The sequence below is a fragment of the Lepeophtheirus salmonis genome, chromosome 6 (assembly GCF_016086655.4).
Source record: "Lepeophtheirus salmonis chromosome 6, UVic_Lsal_1.4, whole genome shotgun sequence".
NCBI lineage: Eukaryota > Metazoa > Arthropoda > Copepoda > Siphonostomatoida > Caligidae > Lepeophtheirus > Lepeophtheirus salmonis.
Genome location: NC_052136.2, coordinates 17,618,524 through 17,644,511, shown reverse-complemented (window position 1 = coordinate 17,644,511; position 25,988 = coordinate 17,618,524). Strand labels below are relative to the sequence as shown.

At 29.3% G+C, this 25,988-nt stretch overlaps 1 protein-coding gene across 2 annotated transcripts in view; it reads right to left on the bottom strand.

Annotated features, from left to right (window-relative positions):
• LOC121120902 (uncharacterized) overlaps positions 1–17,018 on the bottom strand; it is a 28,096-nt gene extending 11,078 nt beyond the window's left edge. Inside the window, exons 1-2 of one of the 2 annotated variants that reach the window (XM_071889524.1) lie at positions 16,746–16,965; positions 2,455–3,043 (exon numbers count right to left, since the gene is read on the bottom strand). The gene's annotated coding sequence lies outside the window, so the exon portion shown is untranslated. Of the gene's footprint in view, positions 1–2,454; positions 3,044–16,745 lie in introns of both variants that reach the window. The other variant, XM_040715794.2, reaches the window with a different exon arrangement.
• Between the last annotated feature and the right edge of the window lie 8,970 nt (positions 17,019–25,988).

The window sequence follows — 25,988 nt, the reverse complement described above, 5'->3', positions numbered from 1 at the left end:
TTATTTTTTATGTTCCTTATTTTATATATCTAGATACGTGTAAAATTATTTAACAGAGAATGTTTATTTCATTCTTGAGGAGAGATCATATATGTAGAAAGTGTATCTACGAGTGGTTGTGTTCATGAATGACAGTTTGGACGCCGATGTGTTATACATATGTATAAGTCTTTGTTGAAATCGGAGTAGAATTGAGGCTCTAAAACGGAGTAATTCCTACCTATGTCCTTGTTGCATACGGATACATTTTTGGAACATTCAATATACTTAGTTTATATAGACATGAAACTGTATAAAAATGTAAGAATACTTAATTTTTTTTTCTAAGACATTCCTTATTTTACATTTATGTTAATTTAGAAGCTCAGGTTTATATCCTTCAGAAAAGAGTTAAAAGTTAACAAACTTAATTTGACTTGTATGTTTTGAGTTTCTTTTTGATGATAAAAGTACAAACGCATTCACAAGGATGCTCAATTTTTTAAAAGCTCAATGTATTTCATTTACTCTATATAAAAAATAAAATATCCTAGATACAACTAAATTGACAGTGAAATTAAATTAATTAAAGTGCTTAATAAAAAATATCTTTTGTTTTAAAAATGGGAAACATCATCTTTATAAATGGTGCGGTATTCATATACTTAATTGAGTTTTATATAACTTTATAATAAGTTTGATAAGAATATAGCTCACAAAAATAAATAATTTTAAATATTAAAATATTTATTTGGGATTAGTTAAAGACTAGAGGTAGGATCTAGCATTTCTCGGAGCTGTTAGGTGACAATAAACAGACACACTTTGCTTTCATAATATAGAACATGACTCCTCAAGAAATTTTCATTGTTACTCTTTGTTTTTCATTACCACACTCACACGTAGCTACTTAATACTTAGATGTTCTCTTCTATTCTCCTTTATAGTCCTAAATAAATTATTATTTTTTCTTTAATTTGATGTGGTGAGCTGCATCTACAAATTCTTAATGTTAAATATGAGTCATTTTCAAACAGTAAATTGACAGACAAACTTTGCTTCTATTTTCATGTGATATTCTAATTTTTTGTTCGACAAAAAACCCCCGTCAATACTGATTATGTAATGACCAAAAACAATCAAATAAAAAAAAGCACACAGAAAAACCCCCAAATCCAAATGATAACACTGTGTAATAGTTGGAGTTAATAAAACTAAAATTGCCTGTTGTTGATAAAATCCAAACTTTCTCAAAACTAACTTTATTACTTTTGAGCAGTGTAAATATTCTTATTTTTATATCGTGCCATTGAGATCGACGTTTGAAGTCTAAATATTTTTCTTACTCATTGGTTTTCTTAAAACATCCCTGTTTTGGTAAATCCTAAGTATGATCTTGGAGGAGAGCTTCTCTCTCTAGGAATGTGTTGCAAGGATGGTCTTTATCACAAAGAATAACGTTTTGATTATTCGATACGGAGTTGAGAAGATAAATACAAAAATAAAATAGAAAGAAATGTCACGAAAAAAAAAAATCATGTAACCTAATAATCAAATATAATATTTTCTTAATACTTAATTAGTTTTTTTATTTACTTTACGAATATTCTAACTCATCGACGAAGTATTAATCATATTTCTTTACTTGTATGGAATGATGATGGATGTGTCGAAATTCTAGCTCTTCTATTTATTTTCCGTGTAAAAATAACCCATATCTCAAAATTGAGCTCAAGAATATTTTTTGATAAACTTAAAAATTCTATGAACATGAGTTTTTTATATGTGTATAAAAATTGTTCAATACGATATAATTTTTCGGTCACGTAATCAAAAAAAGAAAAAAATATATATAAAAAATAATTATTTCTTACTTGCCTGTTTTTAAGAATATTTCATCATGGTTTTATTTAATATTAAGATGCCCTTTCTCTCTATAGCAACATTTTTTTAAACTCATTATATTTTAAGAAATCCAATCCAATAAGAAAAACGTGAGAATGTAATTTGATTTGTTTAATTGATTTTTTTTTTTTTTTGTAGAAACCGATACATTGTGGGTTTTTTGCAATCTGTTCTCTATTTTAAGTTACAAGTTTTCTCAATATTTTAAAATATTAGCATTTCAGTTTGGCTTTATATAAATTTTCTAATGTTGAGGATGTATGAAAGGTAAAAGATGGTTTCCTGTTCATATTCTGTTGAAGCCCAAGTATTGGTGTAAGCAGTCGCATAGACAGCTTTACTAATCTTTGGAAGCAAAATTGATCATTTTTCTTTCAGATTTTGAAAATTCACTACGATTTGAATAATGTGCTTTACTGTTTAAATTTTTGTCTAAAAACAGTTGCTCTCCTTTTTAACCAAATTTGAACCTCATGCATTTCACTATGGTTGAGGGAACTACATGTCAGTAATTGTTGCAATTTCTTTCTTATTATTTATTAACATATAACAATAAGTATATATACTAACTAGAGTAGGGTCCTGAAGATGTTTTGAACATGAATTTTTCCGATCTATATCACAAGGTTGAGCAAAAAAACTGTCAATCAATGTTAATTTTCTCATTTATATAGGAAGGTTTAGTTATCATTTTTTGACATTCTGATACAACCATTCTTTATGGACAAGAAAATTATAATAAAATTTTTGTTATTTCGTCATCATGATGAGAAAAAAACCAAAAAGCCAGCGAAGCTCAAATCTCCTAAATGCTAAATTTGAGATGGCGAGGATTATGAATATTGTGAAGTGCTCCAGGAGCCTAGTCTTTAAGGTAGGCCAATGTGAAGACTGATGAAGATGACCTTTCCATGAAAGCAGGAAGTAGAGGCAAAATTTAAAGAGGAATCCGAAGTACATATCTAGTGTGAAGAAGAAGATCAAGGAGGACCATGTCAAATCGATGAATCGCTTCGTCATCTACTTTTCCGTGGCTGGTAGGACCTTTAGGAGGTCAGTGAAGGGCGACTTGGGATTGTCCTCATGAAGACACCAAGCCACATCTGACAGAGGTTATGAAGGCTAGGAGACTCGAGAGTCCAAGTTTTTCAACCCAGCCCTGTATAAATGTAATTATATCTTATTCCGATCTAAAATACAAAAACGTTGATTATTCAACATCTTGAAAGGTATATTGAATCATTCCTAGATATAATATTTTTTTAAATTTTTTTTATAATAAATCCAATTGTTATTAGAAGTTTCTAATAACTGGGAATCTACCAAAGTAAGCTTTACTCAGTTTCATTGCATACTAGATATTAATCATATGTTTTACTATTGAGCACATGCAATATGTAAAGAATCAAGTTCTGCAAATATCTAAAAAACTATTTCATTTCATTGAACAATTTTTTTACTAATGAAAGATTGTACAAAAATCAACAATTTTATTAATGTATCAAGTACCTCAATTATAACAATGTTGTAATTCCTGCGGTTTGTTTTTCCCCCGATCTCAACTGCATGAAAAATACTGGAAACAAGGCGAGATTAAACTTAACACAAGTTCAAATGCAAGTTATTCAAAAACAACTCTGGGGCCAAAGGCCAAATGACTTCAATTCGGAGTTTATTTGATTCCAAGTTCAAGTCAAGTCCATTAAAAGTTACCAAAGTCCTGTTTTCGCTACAACAGGTTTTTGTACATACGTACAGATTCATTTTTGTGATAAAATCAACCTTATTCGTGATTAAAGAATATTGATTTAGTTTGCAGCGTTGAAAGCCCCAAAGAGTCTTATAAATCTGTAAAAATAAACATTCAGGGTGTTCGAAGTATTGTTATATTTACTTTCATGGGTTAAATCTTTCAAAATGTTGAAATATGTTTTTGTCATTTAATTCATTCAACTTTGTTACAATGATACAGTTTTAAAAAGCCTTCATGTGAAATGTATATTATTATTTGAAAGGGCTTTTAAGTAAGGATTCTACTTGAATTGTCTGCTAATTAAGTTGACTTTTGTAAAAAAAAGTAGTATAAATAAATAATAGCTATATATATTTATAGTTAAAAACTTTTAAAATAGTTTTGCAAAAATAATGCCTTTGTTTTCAATATATAGTTGAGAAATTTTAAACTTTCTTTTCTTTTCTTTAGAATGGTTTATATTTTTTTAATATAATTTCTTTCTGAGTGATCGTATTGGCAACTTTTTACCATTGTTTTGTTATATTAATTTTGCAAATTATTGTTTTTCTTTACCTTTTTGTTTAGTTGAATATTTGATTGAATGAACGGATTAATTTTGTTTTAGAAGATCAATATTTTAAAATTTACGGTACAGTTATATTTTATGAATAATTCAAAATATACTGAAGGGTTTTTTTATGTGTTGGAAGTAAACGTTAAAGTATTTTAATCACTGTTATTGTATTTAAATCGTTATTTATCTAATGTCAGGACATTTTACAAAAATATTTATTTAAAAAAAAAATGTTTTTGTTTCTTTTGACATAAAATATTTTATTATTTAATAAGCGGTTTTTATTAAATCCATGTTGAAATTATGAAACTAGAACAAATTAGACCATCGTCGAAATTCACACGAAACTTTAATGCCACAATTAGTAGACAAAATTTGAATTACAATATTTCCCACAAAATAATTTCAACAATTGAAAATAAATTTTATAAATGTGCTTTTATCTTCGCGTTATCTCACAAGAATGAAGAATACAATAAATTTTCTTTTCAGCTTTCACTTTTTTACTATTTTTGTTCCTTTTAATATACAAAATTGCTGGTTGGTTGAACTCTAATTAGCTCTTGTTAAGCTGTAAATAATTCCCCATAATTATTGAAGAATAAGTTGACGTTTGGAAGGACACACCAATCAACTAATTTCGGGATTTGTAGTTCTTATATTGGAATGGTTGAATGATAGAATAAAGACACTAACCATTAATTTATGATATCTTTGTAATAGAATTATAAAAAAACATCCGAATAGAGTAATAAGTGGTTTGTTTTTACTTATCTGCGGACCGACCCTTATAAAAGGAAAATATACTTATTGTTTTCCTTTCTACTTACAAAAACATACTTTTCTCTTCAACAGATTATTTGTTGAGTTAATTTTTACATGGTATTGTACATATGCTGGTAGTAACTAAACAATCACGTCATTACTCTAATTTACTGGACTGTTCATTTTTTAGTAGCAAGGATGCTTCCAGCTTAACAAGATTTAATTCCAATGGGAGAAATCAATGTTGATGACATACGAAAGGAAACTCAATTGTATCTGCATAATATCAAAAACTGCAGTTTTTTTTGTCAGCTGTTGATATCTTTAGTTCTGGTAAAACGGCATGATAAAGTAGCTCATATTATGTTCGAATATATGTTCTTACAGCTATTCGCATTTTGGGGATAAACAAAAGTAGTTCAGCTATTTTCATTAGTTGTCTCTTTCTGATTTAAAGGACATGCTTTTACATGTTTATGCATTCAAATGAGTATTGATAATACAATTTGGCTTGCTCGAAGCCGCCTTAGTATACCAGAGCTTCACTGAACTATCATAAGTTCTTTTCATTTTTTTCCTTTTCTGTCTGAATTCAAGGTTTTGAGGGAACAAAAATATATACATAGATAATAACGTCGTTGTTACTAACTGACTTACCCCCCTTCGAAAAAATAAAATAAAAAAGGGCGATAATTTTATTTTTAATTCCCTATGACATAATAATTTGTAAATATAACTTTTTAAAGTGGAATAATCAATTTCTATGTAAAAAAATTCGGAGTTTTTTATGTAATTACCTTTTTTTTTTAGAAAATAGGTTGCCTTTTTTTATTTTTACGACAACCTTTCCGTCAAAACCTCTAACATAACGTTTCAAAAATATTCCTAGTAAGTTTCTGTTCGTTTGTATGTTTACTTTTTATTGGTTTGTTTCCAAACTATCGAGAGTCTTAAGGGTAAAAAATACAATGGTAATATTATTTAATTTATTAATTAATTGTAAATTCAGTTCCAAATTATATTCGGGGTATAAGGAAATTACATTAAAAATATCTGTTACAATTATTTATATCAGGCCCCCAAACAGCATACTATCACACCACCTCACAGATAATATGTTTTTGCTTATTCCCATTTTACAATTTTTACTAAAATAAGTTACTATTTACCTTCATACATCAATAAAGAGGACTTAAAAGTGGTGCATAAAAGTTTGAAAATTTTTAGCTTCAAACTTCAACAAGATATAATTTATTAGTTAACAATAGAATTTCAACAAAATTAATATTATCAATAGATGTGTTTCTGTGCTCACTTTATCAATAATGTAGCCACCCTTATTGGTAATGATGGATTTCGGCAAAAGGCTTGCCACCCACTGCAGATGTAGTCTCTACCATGGCGTCCCAGTGCAAGCTGTTAGTAGCTTTGAGGGCCTCGGTGTTTGGATAACAGACACAAAAGACCTTCCCCTCGAAATGCAGCCAAACAGGTGTAGTAGAAAGAGGTAGGCTTCAGGGATGTAGGGGGATAAAAGTGTCAAAACAGAGCTCAAAAGAACTCAAATGAGTGTTGAAAAGAAGGAGATTAGGTTTTTTCATTGCTGCATTCAAAAGTGGTCTCTCCAATCTCGAAAGGCTATTTCCTCCCACTTTTTTGATAGCTCCCTAGGCTGTCTGATATGAAGCCCAGTGGTTTTTTGTATGTGCCCTCATGGACTTAAGGGGATTGACCTGGGCTATTTTCTTTAACTGCTCTGAGAGGAGTCAGGAAAAACTTAGTCATTTATCAAAAAAATATTGTTTCTTCCAAATGTTACTTTTAACCCTACAAATAGTATCTGTAAGAAATATTGATAAAAGTTATTCATTTTTTCATATCAGTCTATTATATAATAAATTAAGATGTAATGTTAATTTTTGTGACTGTAGCTTTCTTAAGGTTGAAGAAAAAGAGTGTTACCACTGTTTCTGGTCTCTCGTACTCTTCATAAATTAGAAAAGCTCATGTGATTAAGAAAAGTACTTGTTACTTATTACCATATATATAAGTTTGTATAAGTTTCCTAATTTATTCTTTTAAACATGAATGAGTCACATTTGGTTCATTTTCAAGTATAATATTTATAATTTAGTGGTATATTCAATTAACATTAATTTTTTGAAGTATGCTGATTTTCAATTTAAAAGTTGGAAAAATAAACAGTTATATATTATTATAATTATGTGAATATACCTATAATAATACACCTAGTGGATTTATGTAATTTATAGTCTTATTTAATTCAAAATTACCTATTTTATGAATTTATGTCTACATATTATGTACGAATAAATCATTGATCAACTGTCATTTTAACAATACCACATTTCAAGGCATTCTGTTGAATTAAAAAATATATTGAAGAGACAAAATTTATGTTTTAAATTCTTCCAACTTTCTTGTATTTCTACGGAACCCAATTACCTAAATTTAAAAGGTTACCGATTTTCTGTACAATTATTTTTTAATCAATATGTCAAAATTTAATCTTTTTCGGGGTTCTCAAATTGTTTACAATGCGCAACAACAGAGAACATATCAAAATACCATCATCTTTTAAAGTTAAACAATTCAAACAGAGTGTTATGCATTTTTTTTTTTGATATGGAATGTTTTGTAAAAACATAGACAAAAGACATTTTTTATATATGTGTTTCTTTAATTGGTTAGATGGAGTTGCACTGATTAACTACAAGTCAACATTATAGTATGATATTTACTCCATCTAATCTAAGAATCTTGTGTGAAGTCCATAAACATAAAGTATATCTAGGAATGACAGGGCACGAGCCTACACATACTGAGTTCAAGATAATAATTTCTTTTGAGTGCGTTGCCCATGGGTTACGTCGATTCCACTAAATTTTTATTACTTTTTTATTTCCCCCCCAACCCTTGGTAACCCCTCCATCGATCATCTAGAGGGGGTTTGTGAATCACAGCTTGAGAACCACTGCCAAAAAAGGAAAAGAACAAAAGGCTCAAAGTTAGTTGGTTGTTAGTCATTTTTTATAAACTGTGTGACTATCCTTTATTAGGTATTAACTTATTAACACCATAACACTCTTCATGCCTCTTGAGCACATGCACAGTTACATTTAGATGCTCTCACTCTCTTAACAATTATGAAATGATGGTAACAGTTTTGTAAAATAAAATAAAACACTGGCGAGATTGTCAACTGCTAAAAACTTCACGCATGACTAAGGTCATATGCTTTGCAACTTTAGGTATAACTGTTGGTATGGTTTGTATTTAACAAAATAGAAAGGCAATGATAAAGCTTTTGGTGACTAAGACGCATGGATCAGGGGCAAGAGCGCTATGTACGTTTTTTTACTTTGTGCATACACGATTGAATCTTTAATAAATATAGCATGCACTTATAAAGTTTAGTGCTGTTGTACCTACCCAATTTAGACAGAAAAACAATTGACCCAGAATGTATTAATTATCTTTTACAAATTTTTAATTTGATCTAATAACAAGATAAGGAAAAATAGTTTGATATATTTTTGTTAGATGAAAGGGTCAGACACAATTATGAAGAAAAGGATAGTACCTGAGAAAGGTTCCAGATGAGCGCATATCTCGCATGTTCTACTGTTGTAGAATGAAATAAATCATAACTATATACAAAATGGGTATGGCCATTTGTACATTTCTTCAATCTCAAGCCCTCTGTAAAAAGATTTAGATTATATGTGTTGTTTTTTATTCACTATAAGCGTTTCAAAGTTAAATTTTAAAGTTCCTATTCCCAAGTGATACATAATATAATGAATATTTTTCATTTTGAAAAGGAACCAATTTATCCCAACAAACTGCTTCGAATACTGATACGATCAGAAACATAGTACTGACCTCCAAATCGAATCAATTAATTATCAGTTCTAAATTTTATAACAATTTGTAGAAATTATTGTTTTATGGAATGTCAAAAGTATTATAAAGAATTAAATTGTTAATGAAGTAAGATAAGAAATAAAAATAAATTTTGGTGAAAAATAATTTAATATTGCTGAGGGGTATCAAATTTCTATGATCATACCATAACGAGTATTTTCAATATTGACCAAACGTTTAAAAAGAAACAAAAACATATTTATCAATGTATGTAAATATGGTCAATATTAACAATTTTATAAAATATAACATTTCGGCCATGATTCAGAATGATTTATTGGTTCTAGTTGATTTATATTCAACTTTCAATGTTTCAAGAAAAAGTTCCTTCATTTTAAGTACTAATTTATTGTATCAAAAATGTTTGAATGTTGCTAATCAAAAGATTATATTAAATAAACGTCTAATAATTCATGTCACTATTCCATAAATTTAAAGAAAACCGAATATCTCAAATGACAATGGAAGCAAAAACTTATTGATTCACGCCTATATTTTGAGTAAAATGATCAAATATAAATACAAAATCACGGCAATAGGGTAAACCCCCACGTTAGATGCTGTTCAAATTCATATGAATTGATTCTATGATTTATAGTTTAAATCAGGACTAAGATATTAGCGATATAATATTTAAACTGTTTTTGTCTGCTATATGGTAGCTCATCGCAGTCGTCAGAAACGCGATGTGTATGTAGGAGTTCGACTTGTTTAGATGATATTAATTATTCATCATAGTACCTTGTATTCTTTTTCATGTCATTTTTTGCGCAATCATACATGAAACCTAATGTTAAGATTTAAATATCTTTATTCTAACTGAGTGAAAATGATTATTCCTTTATACGAAAATAAAAAGGAAAAAAGACAAGAAAAAAAATACAAGGTACTATGATGAATAATTGATATCATCTAAACAAGTCGAACTCCTACACTACTCCCCCTAGACAACAGAGTGAGTAAAGAGATCGTCTAATTAATAATAGACAATAAAATGCATCATAAAAACATGGGTTAATAAACAAATATATCATTCTCGAGTTGTAGATCTTGTGCATATTATAGTCGGAGACGCTGGAAGGATACTTGGAACTCCAAATGCAGGTCCAAGTATATCCATCAAGACATCGTCAGTTCTTGATCCAAATTCCAATTTATAGTAATGATCATGCCTCTCAATCACCTTAAACGGGCCCAAGAAAGTTGGAGAAAGAGACTCTTTTATGGGTTTATTTTTAACAAAAACAAATTCCTTTTTTTTTATTGTTTGTTCATGGCTCCTTTATTAAAGTGTCTTGGAGGAACGTGTGTTTTTTTTCATTGTTCTAAAGAAACTTTCGACGTGGAGGTTGCCAGAAGTAAAGGTGGACGCATCTAAATTTTGGTTCCGCTATTCACGTCGTTTCAAAATCCAAAAGGAAGCTGTTGAATGTGCAGCGTCTATCGTCAATTAAATTAGTATGACGGACCTTGATCAGTATCGTCTCCCAATTCTAAGAGATTTGGTGGCTATTCTAAAAAGTATGACTGTTTTAAGTAAAATGGATTTAAACAGAGCGTATAACCAAATACCTATGAATATACGCATTTCTATAAATAAAACTGCAATCATTTCGCCATTTGGTTTATATGAATATTTGAGGATGCCTTTTGTTCTTAAAAATGCTGCTCAGACATTTCAGAGACTCATCGATTCAATTCTACGAGCAATTCAAAATGTGTTTCTGTATCTTGGTGATATCTTTGTCGCTTTGGAGTTGATGGATGAGCATTGGAAAACGTTAAACGTGGTTTTATCAAGACTTAACGCAGCTGGTATTATCCTCTCCCCTGAAAAATGTGCATTTTTTCATGAAATCAGTAGACTTCCTTGGACATTCTATTTTATCGAAAGGTTTTAAGCCTCTAATATGTAATGTAAAGGCAATCCAAAAAGTACCAACTCCAAAATCAAAAGATGAACTGCATAGATTTTTGGGCATGTCACAATATTACTCTCAGTTCATGGAAAGATTATCTCAATGGACAGTTCATTTGTACACCCTGTTAAAGAAGGGGGTACAGTTTAATTGGAATGCAGAACATAAACACGCCTTTCAATGTATTAAAAATTGTTTGTCTAGAAGTACTGAACTTGCATTAAGAGATAGTTCATTAGCCCTGACGACTGATGCATCTAACACAAGGTACTATGATGAATATTTAGTATCATCTAAACAAGTTGAACTCCAACATATATATTTTTTGAGCCTATGTTTAATATCCAATGGCTCAATAGAACTTATGGACCATAGGTACTTCATAATATTACCAAAGTAATATGTCAAATTATTTTTACAATGCCACTATTTGGCTTTATTGAACAGATTAAATGCTCATATGTGTTCATTTGAATTGCAGCAATCCAAGACAAATTAACTGGTTAATGCAATCTTGCCTTCATGTTACTAACTAAAAATTATTGAACAAATTGAATTCTCATAAGTGTTCATCAAAGACTGACTAAGACAATTATCCCTTCCCTTTTAATTTTTAATAGTAGAGTGAAGAACGGAAACTGTTGCTAGGCAAAAAAAAAAAAAAAAAAAACAGAGGAGGAGGAAGATTCAAATGTTTATTTTTGTATATATAAGATTTCCAAAAATATTGTCGTAACAATATAAATTGCAAAGAAGTAAAAGGTCATGGCCCCGCTGGTTTGGGGTGTGCCATTACTATAAATCACATCTTCATTAATTGAATATATAAAATTTATCATCAATCCTATAAATACTTCATAAATATGTCGAAATAAAAAAAATTTCAAGTTTAAATTCTGGTCGCAATCCAAGGGTCGTTGGTATTTTATTATGAGTGAACTGTTAGGGGATTTTCCAACATAGAGGAAATATCTTAGGTTTGTTGTACAAATGATAATTTCAGCTACTACCCTTAATGCAAAAATAAAGTCTACACATGTACACTGTATATATAATAAATGCATTAGTTGTAAGGGTAATTGCTGACACGGTAACTGCAGTTTTATGGTTTACTTCACGACCCATGCATTCAAAAAGCAATCAAGGAATGTAATGCTAGAATAACCACATATCACTTACAAAAATGCTCTATTCCACACCATATACATACAATATTTGTTCAAACCTTTTTTCGAAAAAAAATACTGTATTTAAAAATAAGAAATGAGGAAAGTTTTCTTAAGTAGGGTTTCCTTGTACCCTTTAATATGTAGATTTCAAATGAGACTCAATATCATTAAAATAAAATATCCGATTGGCTCATAAAATAAATTTTATATTACCCTACCATTATTCTTTAATTTAAGAAAATAAAACCAAAAATCAGTGGGTAAATGTCATAGAAAAATAGATACGACAATGACTTTTACATGTCAAATGATGAAAACAACTGAGGAAAGAATAAGTACTGTTGACTATGAAGTCTAACATCCCCAACAGTCTCGTATTACAGATAACAGTTTTCCCCCAAATCCAATAAACATGTCAGTTTAAATTAAATAAGAATAATGTGTAGTTAGATGAAAAACATTTGGGTCAACAATAAAAGAGTATTAAATTGACCACCATCTTCTTCATAACGGCGGTATCCGTATCCAACAAGTACACTGTATTTTTGTTTATCCTGAAAAGGGAGTCTGTATAAAGGAGGCCACAAAGATCAGATTGTGACAAATGAGGAGGTACATACAAAAATATATGCAAAGAAATTAAAAACCTTCTAATATATATATTGTTGTAAGCCAATCCTGCTACTCTTTTGAAAAATTGGACTATTAGTATTAACATAAAAATAGGCGTAAATTTAGTACTTATCAATTTATGTATAATTTGAATTCGAAAGATCAACGTTCTGAATTATAATCTTTATAAGTAGAGTAAAAATTTATACCAAAGTCGCAAAACAAAGACTGAATGATCAATATTTGTACAGGATATTGGTCGAAGAGACACATTTTTTTTGTCCACTTGGAGTGTCCAGTATATTTGAATTATTATTTGAATATTACTAGTATAACTAATACTAGTATATAGTATAACTAATACATTATATATTATAGCTAATACTAGTATGTTGTATAACCCATCTTACCCAAGACCAAGGCTTTGAGGAGGCAATACTAAAATATTAAGGGATCGCAATCAATATAAATATATTTTGTGTCAATCTAATTAACTTGGTCTTCCTTTCAACAAAGAAAGTAATACTTTTAAAGTTAGAGACTAAAACAATATCAAAATCGTTTGCAATAACTATATCAAATGGTTTTGACCCCTTTTTACATATTGCATCACATGAGGAAATATGAAGATCTCCAAGTATCATTATTATTTAATTTTTATTTTAAGTATAAGTATAAGTACTACAGATTGGGAACCCCATTGCTAGAGGATACTATTGCTATGTCGTGTATTGTAAATATAAATAATATTGACGTTGCTTACTTGATATTTATTTGTTGCGATTTATTTTTTGTTAAAATTTTATAATATTATTGTGCTTAAATATGAAGACTGACTAGTTTAAAAAAGTAACTATATTTACTTGTGTATTCATTAGTTGTTTTTGAAGTACCAACTATAAATATGTACAATTACATTTCATTATAATTTATTACATTTAATACATAACCATTGTTCTTTTAGAAAAGTGCATGTTTCTTATTAATCTTCAGATTAAGAGGATATCTCGGTACTAAATAATAACTAAACAATTATATTAATACCTCTTTTGTGTACATACCTAGTGAAATTGTTGGATAGCTCCAAGAACCTCATATTAATTCTACTTAATTTATGGAAATCCGTTCTTTCCAACAACAGGAGTGTATTTTTAGGAAAAAGTTGATTACCTGTGGAAAATATTACACGGTAAAAGAAAAAAGTAGTTGAAGCATATCCTTAGTTTTCAAGTTGTATCATATAAAAGGTTGTTTGATATACTCGGCAAACCTATTTTTTTCTTCTAAAAGAAAATAACGTCATCCCAAAAGTTAAGCCTGAATTACAGATGAACTTTAATGCATAGAGTTTTCAAGTAATAATACGATGTCGACTCCCACTTAAGACATCAGATAAGTAAAAACTTGCTCGAGTATAAATCCTAAGCAATTTTTGTTGTTGTTGACTAGCTAGCTGAGCAGTTATTTTCCTAAGCTAATGTCATTGCAAAGCAGCTTTGCTCACAAACATGCTGATTTTCGTGTTTCTTTTTGTAACATATCGAAAATTATTAGGATTTACAAATCTATTCAAAAGAAGATAGTAGGTTATTGATGAAAATAGAGTTGCATAATTCTCAATGTGTGACTTACTATCAATTTCATTCCTCCTGCGAGCCCTTGAAACAAATATTAAATTCATTTAAGTACCAGTCAGTTTACCAATTTAATTCGTTTAGTAAAATCAGTTTGTTTCTTTTCTTAATTAAGGGATAATTAAAGTGTTAATCATTCTTATAAGCATGGGATGTTAATGATAATTCTAATATAGCCGAGAAAGATTGATGGCTATGCCAGTTATTGTGTTATCTCTATGATGACGACATTTAGCAAAGATTGTTTCATGGCACTTCTTTCTTTGTCCCATTTTGAGGCTTCTTTTAAATTTAGGAGGAAGCTGAAGTGGACATTTAAAAAATTTGGTATTGTGGAAGAACTAATTTTGTATTTTAATTATGAATGTAATTGTTTGATTTGATGTATAATCTCCTGTACATCATATATGTACAGCTTATATAAGTTTTTTTTTCTTGTGTAAAAATACTTGATAACTATGGGTCTAAAATTGGGTTCCGTGTATGTTGCATCCATGCAAATAATTCCTAAAAAGTGTTGCTAATTGTTCATAGCTTCAATAATTTTAAGTTCTGAAGCTGAAATATTTAATTTTATTTTAGTTTATTGAACTCCTATTTTCTTGTTATCTTTAATATTAAGACAAAATTCGGATAAAAGACCCTATTAATCTAAGTAATTCACTAGAGGATTGTTGTTTCAATATTAAAATAATATATCATCTCAATAGAAGTTTAGTAAAGTTTGTTATTTAAATATATTCTCTACTGCTTTGTTTATCTATTCTCCCACATCCAGCATTTCTTAAAAAAACTTGTATAAGTATTATATTTGTCTATATATATACACATAATTAAAGAGTTTAGAATCCATTTTTTGAGCACATAAAAAATCCATGTAAATAGAAAATTAATTTTAAAAAAGGAAGTAAATATTTGTAGAAATTGAGAGGATCAAGAATTAAATTTTGATATGCAACATGCCCCTTTCTCTAAAAACTTGTTATTTTATATTTTTTACAAGAGAATTCTCAGAATATTTAATGTATTTACTTCGATAAATGTATGCGCCGAAAATGTTTCTTAAATTAATAACACTCTTAAAATAGTTCTTTTTAGAAGCAAAAGAATGATCAATTATATGAGGCTCTTTTGGCCTTATTCATTGCTTTGCTACTGATTAAATCGTATAACATAGACATTAAGATATAAAACATATCTTGTAGGAAATGTAAAAAGTAAAGAAACTGAAACTAAGAATATTTGGAAGATTAGCCGCTTAGCTATCATAACATTTTATTCGATCAGCTTCAAGAAGCTGTGAGGTGAAGGGTATCAACACAAATCCAAGTTCGTGTATAGCAAGGAAATATGGGCTGAATTTACTTGAAATGTCGATCCTCATTTCTACTCTGAGTCCAACAAGGACTACCACTATTGCATTGTTTCTTTTGGTCTTTCATGAGTGATCGCAAAGTTATAGAGAGATGTTCCCTTCTCAATAATTATAGCAGCTTTAAAAATTAAATAAAGCTTTTTCCATTAACGTCTGTAAATTTTTAATTTCTTCCCTCGAGCTTTTATTTTTAGATGTTTCGACGTTATCGAACGAATATATTTTTTTGGAACATTTATGAACCTTGGTTTGGTTTAAAATGGTAATAAAAAAGTTTTGAAACCTTGTATTTAAATCAAAAGACTTTAATCAATTTTTTTTCATTGTTTTCAGCTATATTTTGCCAAAATAATATACATTACCTTTGCTTTTGTTACACATTTTGAGGATCACAGTTAAAAAATATCCCCTCTAACTACAATTTGTTTGAATTTGTTATATTTAACATACTGAAATTATTTTTATTTTTGTAAAACCTTGCAAAATTCAAAAAATATACTCCTATAGACTTTGAAATTACTTACATTCGCAAAGTATTACTCATAAATATTCTTTTAACTTGGTCATTGTGATTTTTATCGTCATATAATGAAAAATTGTATAAACTTTTTATGTTTCTGCTTTTGAGACGAAGGAGCGTTTTAGTCTTATTATATGACAAACAATATTATTCATGCCTGATATATGTTTATCGATTGCTTCACATTATAAATTCATTACACGGCAATACTCCGTTTAGTCCATATTCGCTATTGTAAACCAATTAGTGTAAAATTTAATATTTGCATACATACATGCAAAATAATAAAATGTTAGTTCAAAGCAATGATATTCTAGACGGGTTTGTGATTCAGACCGAACTAACTACCCAACTATTTAAAGAATTGCAGTAATTGTAATATGTGGTGATTTAACATAAAAACAATTTTTAACAAAAATCAAGAAAATAAAAATATTTTTCTTTAACTTCATAACTACATCCCGCCAAATATTTCAAAGATATACTTCGGCCAATTATAGGGATTTCGTGGGCTGACTTGAGATATTCAAGAGAGTTAACTATAGTATAAAAACCTAAACATACTCATCGATATGGGCTTTCAAATCATTGGACTTTTTCTTAATCTTACCTGAATCAACTAGTGTAATAATTCACTTCTATATATTTTGCTAAATGTTTGTTGTATTTATTCATAAATTATGCGCATATATTTTGGAGAAAAAAAAAGTTAATCTTTTAAAACACATAGTCACTCCCATATATAATAATTAAATAATTGGTAATAATTTATTCTTAGTTAAAGTATAATGAGAACTGCGATGTACATTCGAAGAGCACTGTAACACATTGAAAAATAAAAAATAAAGTTATGGTTATTTGAGAAGGAAACAAATATGTGAGTAAGGGAGAGAAAGAAAGGGGAGAGGAAGTAACACAAAAATCAAGGGTGAATTACAGAAGTAACGTCGTGTGAAAGCGCAGTTTTTGATGATCCAGTGGAACTTTATTGAGCAAAAAGTAGTATCGTATCTTATGAATTATATAATAAATTCGATTTTTTTACCAGTGATGGAATCAAGTATTAGTAAATCTGCAAAATAAAACAAAAAAACAATCTACTTTACATAAACTCACAACTTTGTTATAACGATACAAACCTATACAAATTATTTTTCTGTAAAATTATTCCTTACTTAAAATCAAATAAATATCAGAACTCGATAAACTTCTAGTATAACTCTTCAAAAGGACAATGAAAAAACTACTATATTAATAAAAGAAGATCCAGAGCTGATGTATGCAATGTTTGTCCCCCAGTCTGGATTTATTGACTCTAGTCCAGTCTTAATACCAGTCTTATCAGTCCTTGGGCCTGGTCTTTAAAACATGGCATAAAATTTGGAATTTTTCAAAAACTTGAACAAGACGGAATTTGAAAATGTTATATTGTCCTAATACAAATTTGACTCGGAGCAAGTTCTCAAACTTGAACTTCACCAATCTGATTTTTTTTTATAATCTACAACAATTTAATTCTAAATCTCAAACAATAGAGAAAAAAAACATATTAGTCACACAGATATTTACTTGGCCGCTTGCCTTAGTTAAGCAAAATAATATGTCTAAAAACATAGCAAAGTTAACAACTGATCCTAAAAAAAAGCTTTTTTTAATTGTATGGTCTCAGCCAATCAGAAAGTGTCATAATTATAGTCTATTTAAGAAATATTTAACCTTTTTCAGCTCAAGAGTCCCTTGCAAAAGTAAACATCCCTTTACAAAATATCCCAAAATCTATTTATTCATTCTTTTAAAAAGACCAAATTATACAGCCTGGTCCATTTAATTACTTCTTTATTCCCCTTGATTAACCATAACACAATTTTTTAAAACTTCTAGGCCTTACAGTCATCAAAAATAATTCTTAAGATTTAATAAAGAAATGTAAATTAATTCACATATGAATCATTTCTGCATCTTTCCACCTTTATTTCAAAAATAGAAATTAAAAACCCAAAATAGTCACTTAGTTAATCAATTAAATACGCAATTCTAACCAACTATATTTAATGGTATATATGGATATTCATAGCTTAACAAGAACAAATTCGAGGTCGACCAATTCTCTTATATCATGAACTGCAGCGGATCTGCCTCCAGTTCTGCGTCTTAAAATTTAATGTGAAATTGTGGTTAAAAAAGTTTTGAAATTTTTTAAAACCTTGCTATATTGGATTTACCTTTACAGAGCCCAGAATAAAATTTACATTTTAATAACTCTTTTAGCGTACATAGTTATTTTTGGTGCATTTGAGGAAATTTATTTTCGCCTTCTTTCTTAAGATCATTCAAAGTTTTTGCAGAGGCGCCGCTTTGGCGTCATTGTAAAATCGAGTTACAATCAGCAAACAATTGATTTTGTAGGAGATTTAATGAAAGCTTTCGACAAATCATCAACTAAATTTATTGTTATATCTTTCAAGAAGAGCAAGTGTCCACAAATACAATGGTATTACTGAAAAACCTTTTTAGACAACTATTTTTAACCTCGAAAAGGAAAATAGAAGAAGTATCACACACTCATCTTCTTATCTAAATGGCTTGGAGTTGTACAAGTAAAAAAATGTATGATAGTACGGAAGCTCTTCCTATAAAATAATAACAGTCTGGAATTTTGTCTTTTGATTTGCCATTATCGATTCCTGAAAAAACTATTTCACTACAAAAAAATTAATGGAAGAAAAATGGAATATTTTTGGAAGTATGTAGAATTTATAAAAGTTTATCTTAAACTTTATAAAAAAGGAATCAAACACATAATTAATTAACATTCCTTTATTTCAACTAATTATTTAAAAAAAAAAAAACAATAATATGGTAGTCCTTACTATTTGAATAATTTTGGAGAGAGAAGCTTTACTATCATGAGGCTTTATTAGAATATCTACAGAGAGCTATGGGAGGAAATAAATAATACAATTTACCCTTAGTATCTAGGATTGATATAACTAGAGTAAACCTACTCTTATGCCGATCCTCAATTCTACTATGATTCGAGCAAGGACTTATGCTTTTAGCTCCCCAACAATTTTTTTATCATAGAAACATAATTTGCAACTCGTTTAATTCACAATCCTTCCAAAAGAAAATCTTTTGATCCAAAGTTATTGAACAAGTCTAATTTAGCAATAATATTTCAGATATACTTCCTCTTCTAGAATGAAAGTAATGGGTATCATTGTGAAGAACATATATGCCATCAAATCCACAAAGTAAGGAAACAGAAAAAGCAGTGAAACATAATTGAATTTAAAAAAAAAAAATGAAAAATATGAAAGAACCTCATATCGGATATTGACTCAAAATGTCGTATTACTCCTAACTGTCTGAGCATACCCTTGAAATGACTCTAGAAATCTGAATATGAGCTCCAGTTAATGGATCTTCGAAATTAGAGTTATGTACAACACTAAAGTGTGCCACATCTAACTCATTCCCAAGGTTGCAATAGGCAGCCCAATCCTCAGAAATAACCGTTGTTTCCGGTCAAACTTAAAAACTTATTCAAACAGTTTCAATCGATAAAATTATAACACAACAACATATAGGTAACAAACAAACAATTAAGTTTGAACAGGGAACATAATTTTAGACTGTAAACTAAGCGTCAATATGGTAAAATTTGATTTATTCATATCTTTTAAATAATGTAATTTAATCTAAATTACATTATTAACCATTTATAGACTTGTACATTTTTTAGTTATAGCTTATTTACTATTATTCTATAGATGCTAGTTATATAAATATAGAAACTATACCCAATATTTTCATCTGAGGAGAAGAAGTATATCTGAAATATTATTCGTAAGTTAGGCTTGTTCGATAGCTTGGGATCCAAACATTTTGTTTTGGAAGGATTGCGAAGTAAATGAATTGGAAATTTTGGACTGCGTTAATTTAATTTTTTAAATTTATTTTAGACTGCTTTTTTTCTTTACTTAAGTATGCCTTTCCACACAATGAGACCTTCCTCCTTCCTTCTAATTTTGTGACCCTTCTAATTGCTAATTATCGGAATAATTTGAAAAAGTCGAGATCCTTCTCTTCATTCGTTAAGATATTCTTCACTTCGCGTTCCTTCGCTCAACGTACCGAAGTTATTTCCTAATTATTAAAAGGTTGTGATAATTGAATTTCAACTATCCTCTGTCGCTGTTTCCAATTTCGAGATAGAAAGAGAAAGTATGATGTGCGGGCAAACTTATACAGGATTCCCAAATGCGTCAACTAATATTGGTTCCATTATTCATTTAAACCTTTTCTTTTCAACTTTTTGAAAGTTATTTGTGATCTAAAATCCCTTTGAGTACAAGGGTTACAAAGAGCCCCATAAAATATTTGTAAAATCTTCTAAACGCTTTGTTATGATTTTTTAAAAAACCTCTAGGAAGAGTCATGGATATAATGTTTTGGCGTATTAGTTTCCATCTTGTACAGTACAGGATACATGGAATTTCCCGTTTAATATATCCTGGAGTAGTTATATATATATTTATCCTCCATTAAAATCCACTTTGTGATCTTGAATATACGTGATGGCGAAATATTACTTAACTCAAGATCCATTATTTTATGATCTGAAGATGGTTTATGGAGATAATATGCTTTTTTAACCTTAGAGAACAAAACTGGAGACTGAAGAGTCAAACCAATCCTTGAAAATTGCTTTCCTCCTATCCATCATATATAATCCGTTTGATTAAGAATATCAAACGTATCTAGTAAATCGAGTTCCAAAATCATGAATACTGTTTTATTTCAATATTTATAAGTGACTGGAGGAATGGAAATTATTTTTAATTGGGACCTAACGCATTATTAAAGAAAACTTGTTTCTCATGTCGAAGTTACAATCATTTGCCGTTTAATAGAGCTGCTCTATAAGACATTATACATATAGAATCTTCTTTTTTCTTCAAGAAAAGTGTCAGTACCCTTCTTTTCGATCTATTCCCTATAAAGAGGCTGTAGAATGATTTAAGCTGGCAAAAGGAGCATGCTATGTCACAGGACGAGGGAACTTTAGATTTTACATCCTGAAGACAGATGTCATCAAATCCGCCAGATAATAAATGTGCCATCAGGGCGTGGTGTGATTTCCTATTTTTTCCTCCTTTATGTTTAAGAGCATCAATTTATTAGTAGGGGGCTCTTTTAACTATCATTATTAATGTTTTTACTTATAGAGAATGCCTCATCAACTTTCAGTTGTACTTTTCTCTAGGTGTTTATTTGGCATTACTTATGGCAAACTAATTTTAAATAGGTGAATAAATCTATACATCCGCTTAAAATGGTAACAATTACTTATCCTGAGCTCCTTAATTTCTTATGGTGTTTTTTACCTTTATTTGGTGAAGGCGGTGTATCCGGCTTATTTCGTTTCCCAGCTCATTGTGAACGAAAAAAAGTCATAAAAATTTGATGTTTATCAATGTAAGTAAGGATGTAGGGGTTTATTTACCTTTATTTTTCACTTTAGTAATATCATCATAGATTGAAATAATTCTTCAGAAAATATTCGACACCCAAACGATTTATTCATTAGACTTTGTCTCCGTTGGATCTATATTTTTGCGTATCTCTATCCTCTACTTGAACAGTCTAAGGGTTACTCCTGTTTATTATTGGAATGTTTTCTTCGACAGATGAACTTGAATCTTGATTTTACTTGCTCAAACATTTGTGAAACTTTTTTATCAATCTAAATTTGAATTTATCATTCAATTAGTCAAAAATACTATCTAAATTTGTTACAAATTACATTTTATATTAATTCTGTCATATTCAGGTATTTTAAGTTATATTTCATTGTGTGGATAGATGAGTAATTATCCTTTTCTTTCCTTATCATCAGAACTGTTTTATGCAGAATATTACTTGTGTCCTTAATATACAAAAGACCAAATTTACAATTTTTAAAAGCTGGAGTGGTGTTCTTTTAAATGATGCATACTAAATTTAATTTAATAAAGGAAAAATGGCATAAAAAAGTGAGGTCACGCCTTTTTTAAACATCCATATGAAGAAAATAACAATCGAAATCACTTATTTAATTATATTCATAATATGAAATTTTAAAGGCATTTTAAATATTATTAAAATGTTTAAAATCCCAAAAGTGGAATAAAAGTACAATATATATATATATATATTTCTTAATAATTGAAAGGTAAATTCATAGTTTTAGAATATATTTTGAGTCCATTGAGTGACTTTTTAATGCAAACAGTTTAGTACTCCTTGGAAACGCAATAAAGTTCATGAAGAGAAAAATACTATCATTTTCTATTTCGATTTTAGATTGGTCCTACTGTACTAAGCTATATATATGTTTTCTCGTCTATGCCTCTCTTTCCCCCGGTTCTTCTACGATCCGGCCTTTGAGTTTCTCAACTATTTTCGAACCACATACTACGTTGTTGTGTTTATATAATGATCCTTAATGAACATAAACAATAAAAGAAATATTTTTCTGTAAAATAAAAGTAATTTAATTACCTAATTGAGATATAGTGTATAAAAATGTCTATTTATAATACTATAATTTTAAATTGAATTAAAATACACAATCATATATATCCATATATTATATATCCTTTTTCTGCCAAATGAAAAATTTGGCAAAGTGTTCTTTAGTGAAATGTTCTTCTGGAAAAATATTACGGCCAATTGTCCACTCACACGTTAAAAGGAATTGATAAATGGTCTTAAAACAATATCAAATAGGTAATGAATAGAAAAAGGGATATTTGACACTGTCCTTAAACACTTTTTATGCAATTAAAATAACTCTTATCCCCTCTTTTAATTAACGATTTTAAAAATAATTTGGGTAATTGTAGATTAGTATCGCATAATTTCTAATGAGAGAAAAACCAAAAAATTTAATCGCATCATTTTGTAGAGAGTTTTGTCTCTCAGTCTGTATATAATTTGTTTAGAAGATATTCTTTTACTCGTGAATGGGATTCTACTTTTTGCCTACCTTGTGGGGATTTCTTCTTTCTTCACTATCTCTAACTATGAAAAGGGAGTGCTTTCTTTTGATATCCATAGTAATTATAACTCCAGTCTACGTTAAGGAGTTTTACAGAAAAAGTGACTGTCTCAAGATCATTGTCCAAAGTCCTACATCATCTTAGGTTCCTCTCGTGAAGACCTACAGTCCCCACGTAAAATGCTCTTCTTTTTATCAAGCCATGATTAATAACCAAAAACACCTACCTTGTCGGTTATTTTAATGTTAACCTAGAAAGGAACAATGATAAAAAAATAGAATTTTTATAGAAATAATATTTCAATTAGACCTTATATATCTTTTAAAACTTTACAATCTAGATGATAATATATAATTACAGATATCTGAAATGAATAAATAAAGATTGAATATGATATTCACATCCTTACTTATATCAACTCTTTTCCGATCATAAAATATTCCAATTGGATATTAGATTTAAGTTTAAAAAAAAATCTATTGGATATTCCAAGTTGGATTTTCCAAAAAGAAAAGTTTCAAATGATAATTTAAAAAGAGCCTATAAAGAAGTTTGAGATTTTTTTATCACCAAGGATGATCATGAAATGTCTAATGTAGACTTTTCAAACATTAAGAGGGTTATTTATGAAAGATGGAGAGTAAACCTGAGTATTTGTTTTTTTGTCATTTATAAGTTTAAGTACTTGTTGATTCCTATACAGCCTTTTCCTTTTTGGCTACATAGGTTTGTCTATGGAGTATAATTTTTTTTTTATGTTGTACAATCCCAAACACCATATACAAATACCCAAAGTTGTACTTTTATAAGTGGTTTTTGATAGAGATTAAAATATAACTAAACCTATAGTACAGTGAAATACATTAAATTTAATAACTACATGGGGAAAAAGTAATAAAAACCACTTTATTTAGCAAGTTTTGAAAGAAAAGTACAAAAGAAGAGGGAAAAAATATTGTTTATAATTTCAAACTCTTAGTAAAATAGTATATATTATTTATAGAATTTGGTACAAGTTTATTAATTTGTTCATTTTTGAAACTAACGTTATTCACTGACTTACTTTCAGCATCGTTCCTCTTGAACTTTTTTTTCATTCTTTACAAACTATGTTAAAAAAAAAATATTTTTTTTTATAATTTTTTAAAAGAATTTGTAAAATACGTAATATAACTTTTTGTAAAGCTAGATAGGTAATCAAAAATTAATCATATACTTACATATCAATGTATTTTTAAAATATACTTTGATAACATTGTTTAATAATGAATTATGTATCAATATATATTTTATTATTGACTTTTATATAACTTAAATACTGAAGAGTGATTTGAATAGAATTTAAAGTGTTTCTCCGAGCTCTGAATTGTATATGTATATGTGAACGAGTGTAGAAGTGTCTTCTTTTGCTCCGGTTTCAAAATATATTATCCTTGGACATAGACGGAATTCTGCAGGACCTTTTGCATCGTTGGACACGTGAGATTTTTCTTTCTTCGTTGACTTGTTGTAGTGAAACCTCCGAGGACAGAAAATACGAGCAATACATTGCCAAAGTCCATAGTCCTTATTAAGGGATGACGATTTAAGAGGGAGTTTTATCTCTAGAGATTGTATTCCTCTTCTTTCTGTTTTTTTTTCTTTTCTTGAGTTAATCTAAAGGAAAATAAATTTCTACCCTACTCCCGCGTATCTTACTGTTGAGCTAGATCTCATGGAGTCATCTCCTACAGGGTGCCCCCCTGACAACAAACTAAAGAATAGTGGTCAAAAAAATGCAAAGATGTGATCTGCCAAGGCATTAGCCAAGAGGGAGAAAAACATCAGTGAGGCTACAACCAAAATTAATTTGAATTCTTCATTCAAGTGGGAGACCTTCATTTTCACTTTAAATGAAACAAATAATGGGAGAGTGTTTAATATTAAAAACATGAAACAAATTTATATTTACAATGCTGCTCTGCACTTCGGTTTTTCTGAAGAGGAAATCGCCGGCGCCCAAGCCCAGTATGGCTATAGATTTGCCTCATTGAATACAATCAAACCTATTGATATTCGTTCTCGGATATCACTACTCAAAAAAGATTTGGCTACTAAGGTGGAGGGACCAAATGGTGAATCTAAAATGATAACTATGAAAATAAAAGAGATCGAAAATTTCAAAGTCAATAAAAAGAGAAGGATTCAGATAAAAGCCATTAACATGTTCAAGCGTGCGGATTAAGACAAGCTAAAATAGTTCATAGGTAATTTTTGGGAAGTTTTGGATTCATATTTCGAAGCTAGTCTAGAATACCAAGACGCTGAATTGAAATTTAAAAAGTATAGATCTATATGGAAAACCTCAAATTATATTGTCAACGTGAATGCAGATCTGCATACTATTCCTCAAATAGTACCCATAAATAGAAATCTAGGAAATTTGAATATTTGAAATATTTAGGGGTGCGTCTGCAATGTCCAAATTGATTTCGATTCGGACATGCCGGAGTAAGTTGCAGCGAATCACGATTACGAATTATTAAATACAGTTCAGTTTTAATGGAAAAAATCAAAGAAATGAAAAATAATGGGAGCGAAATATTGGACAGAAAGGAACGCGGGGAGAACAATAAAAATAATAGATCCAATATTACTTAAAGAGAGTGACGAGATTATTGTTGACGGAGGGAAGGAATCGGAATGTCCAAAGGAGGATATTACGATTGTTCCGATTTTGATAATCCTCCACCGACAGAGAAACAACGCCAGGAGTCAAATATATCCAAGGAAGAAGACCCGCACATAACTAATGATTTACATGAGCC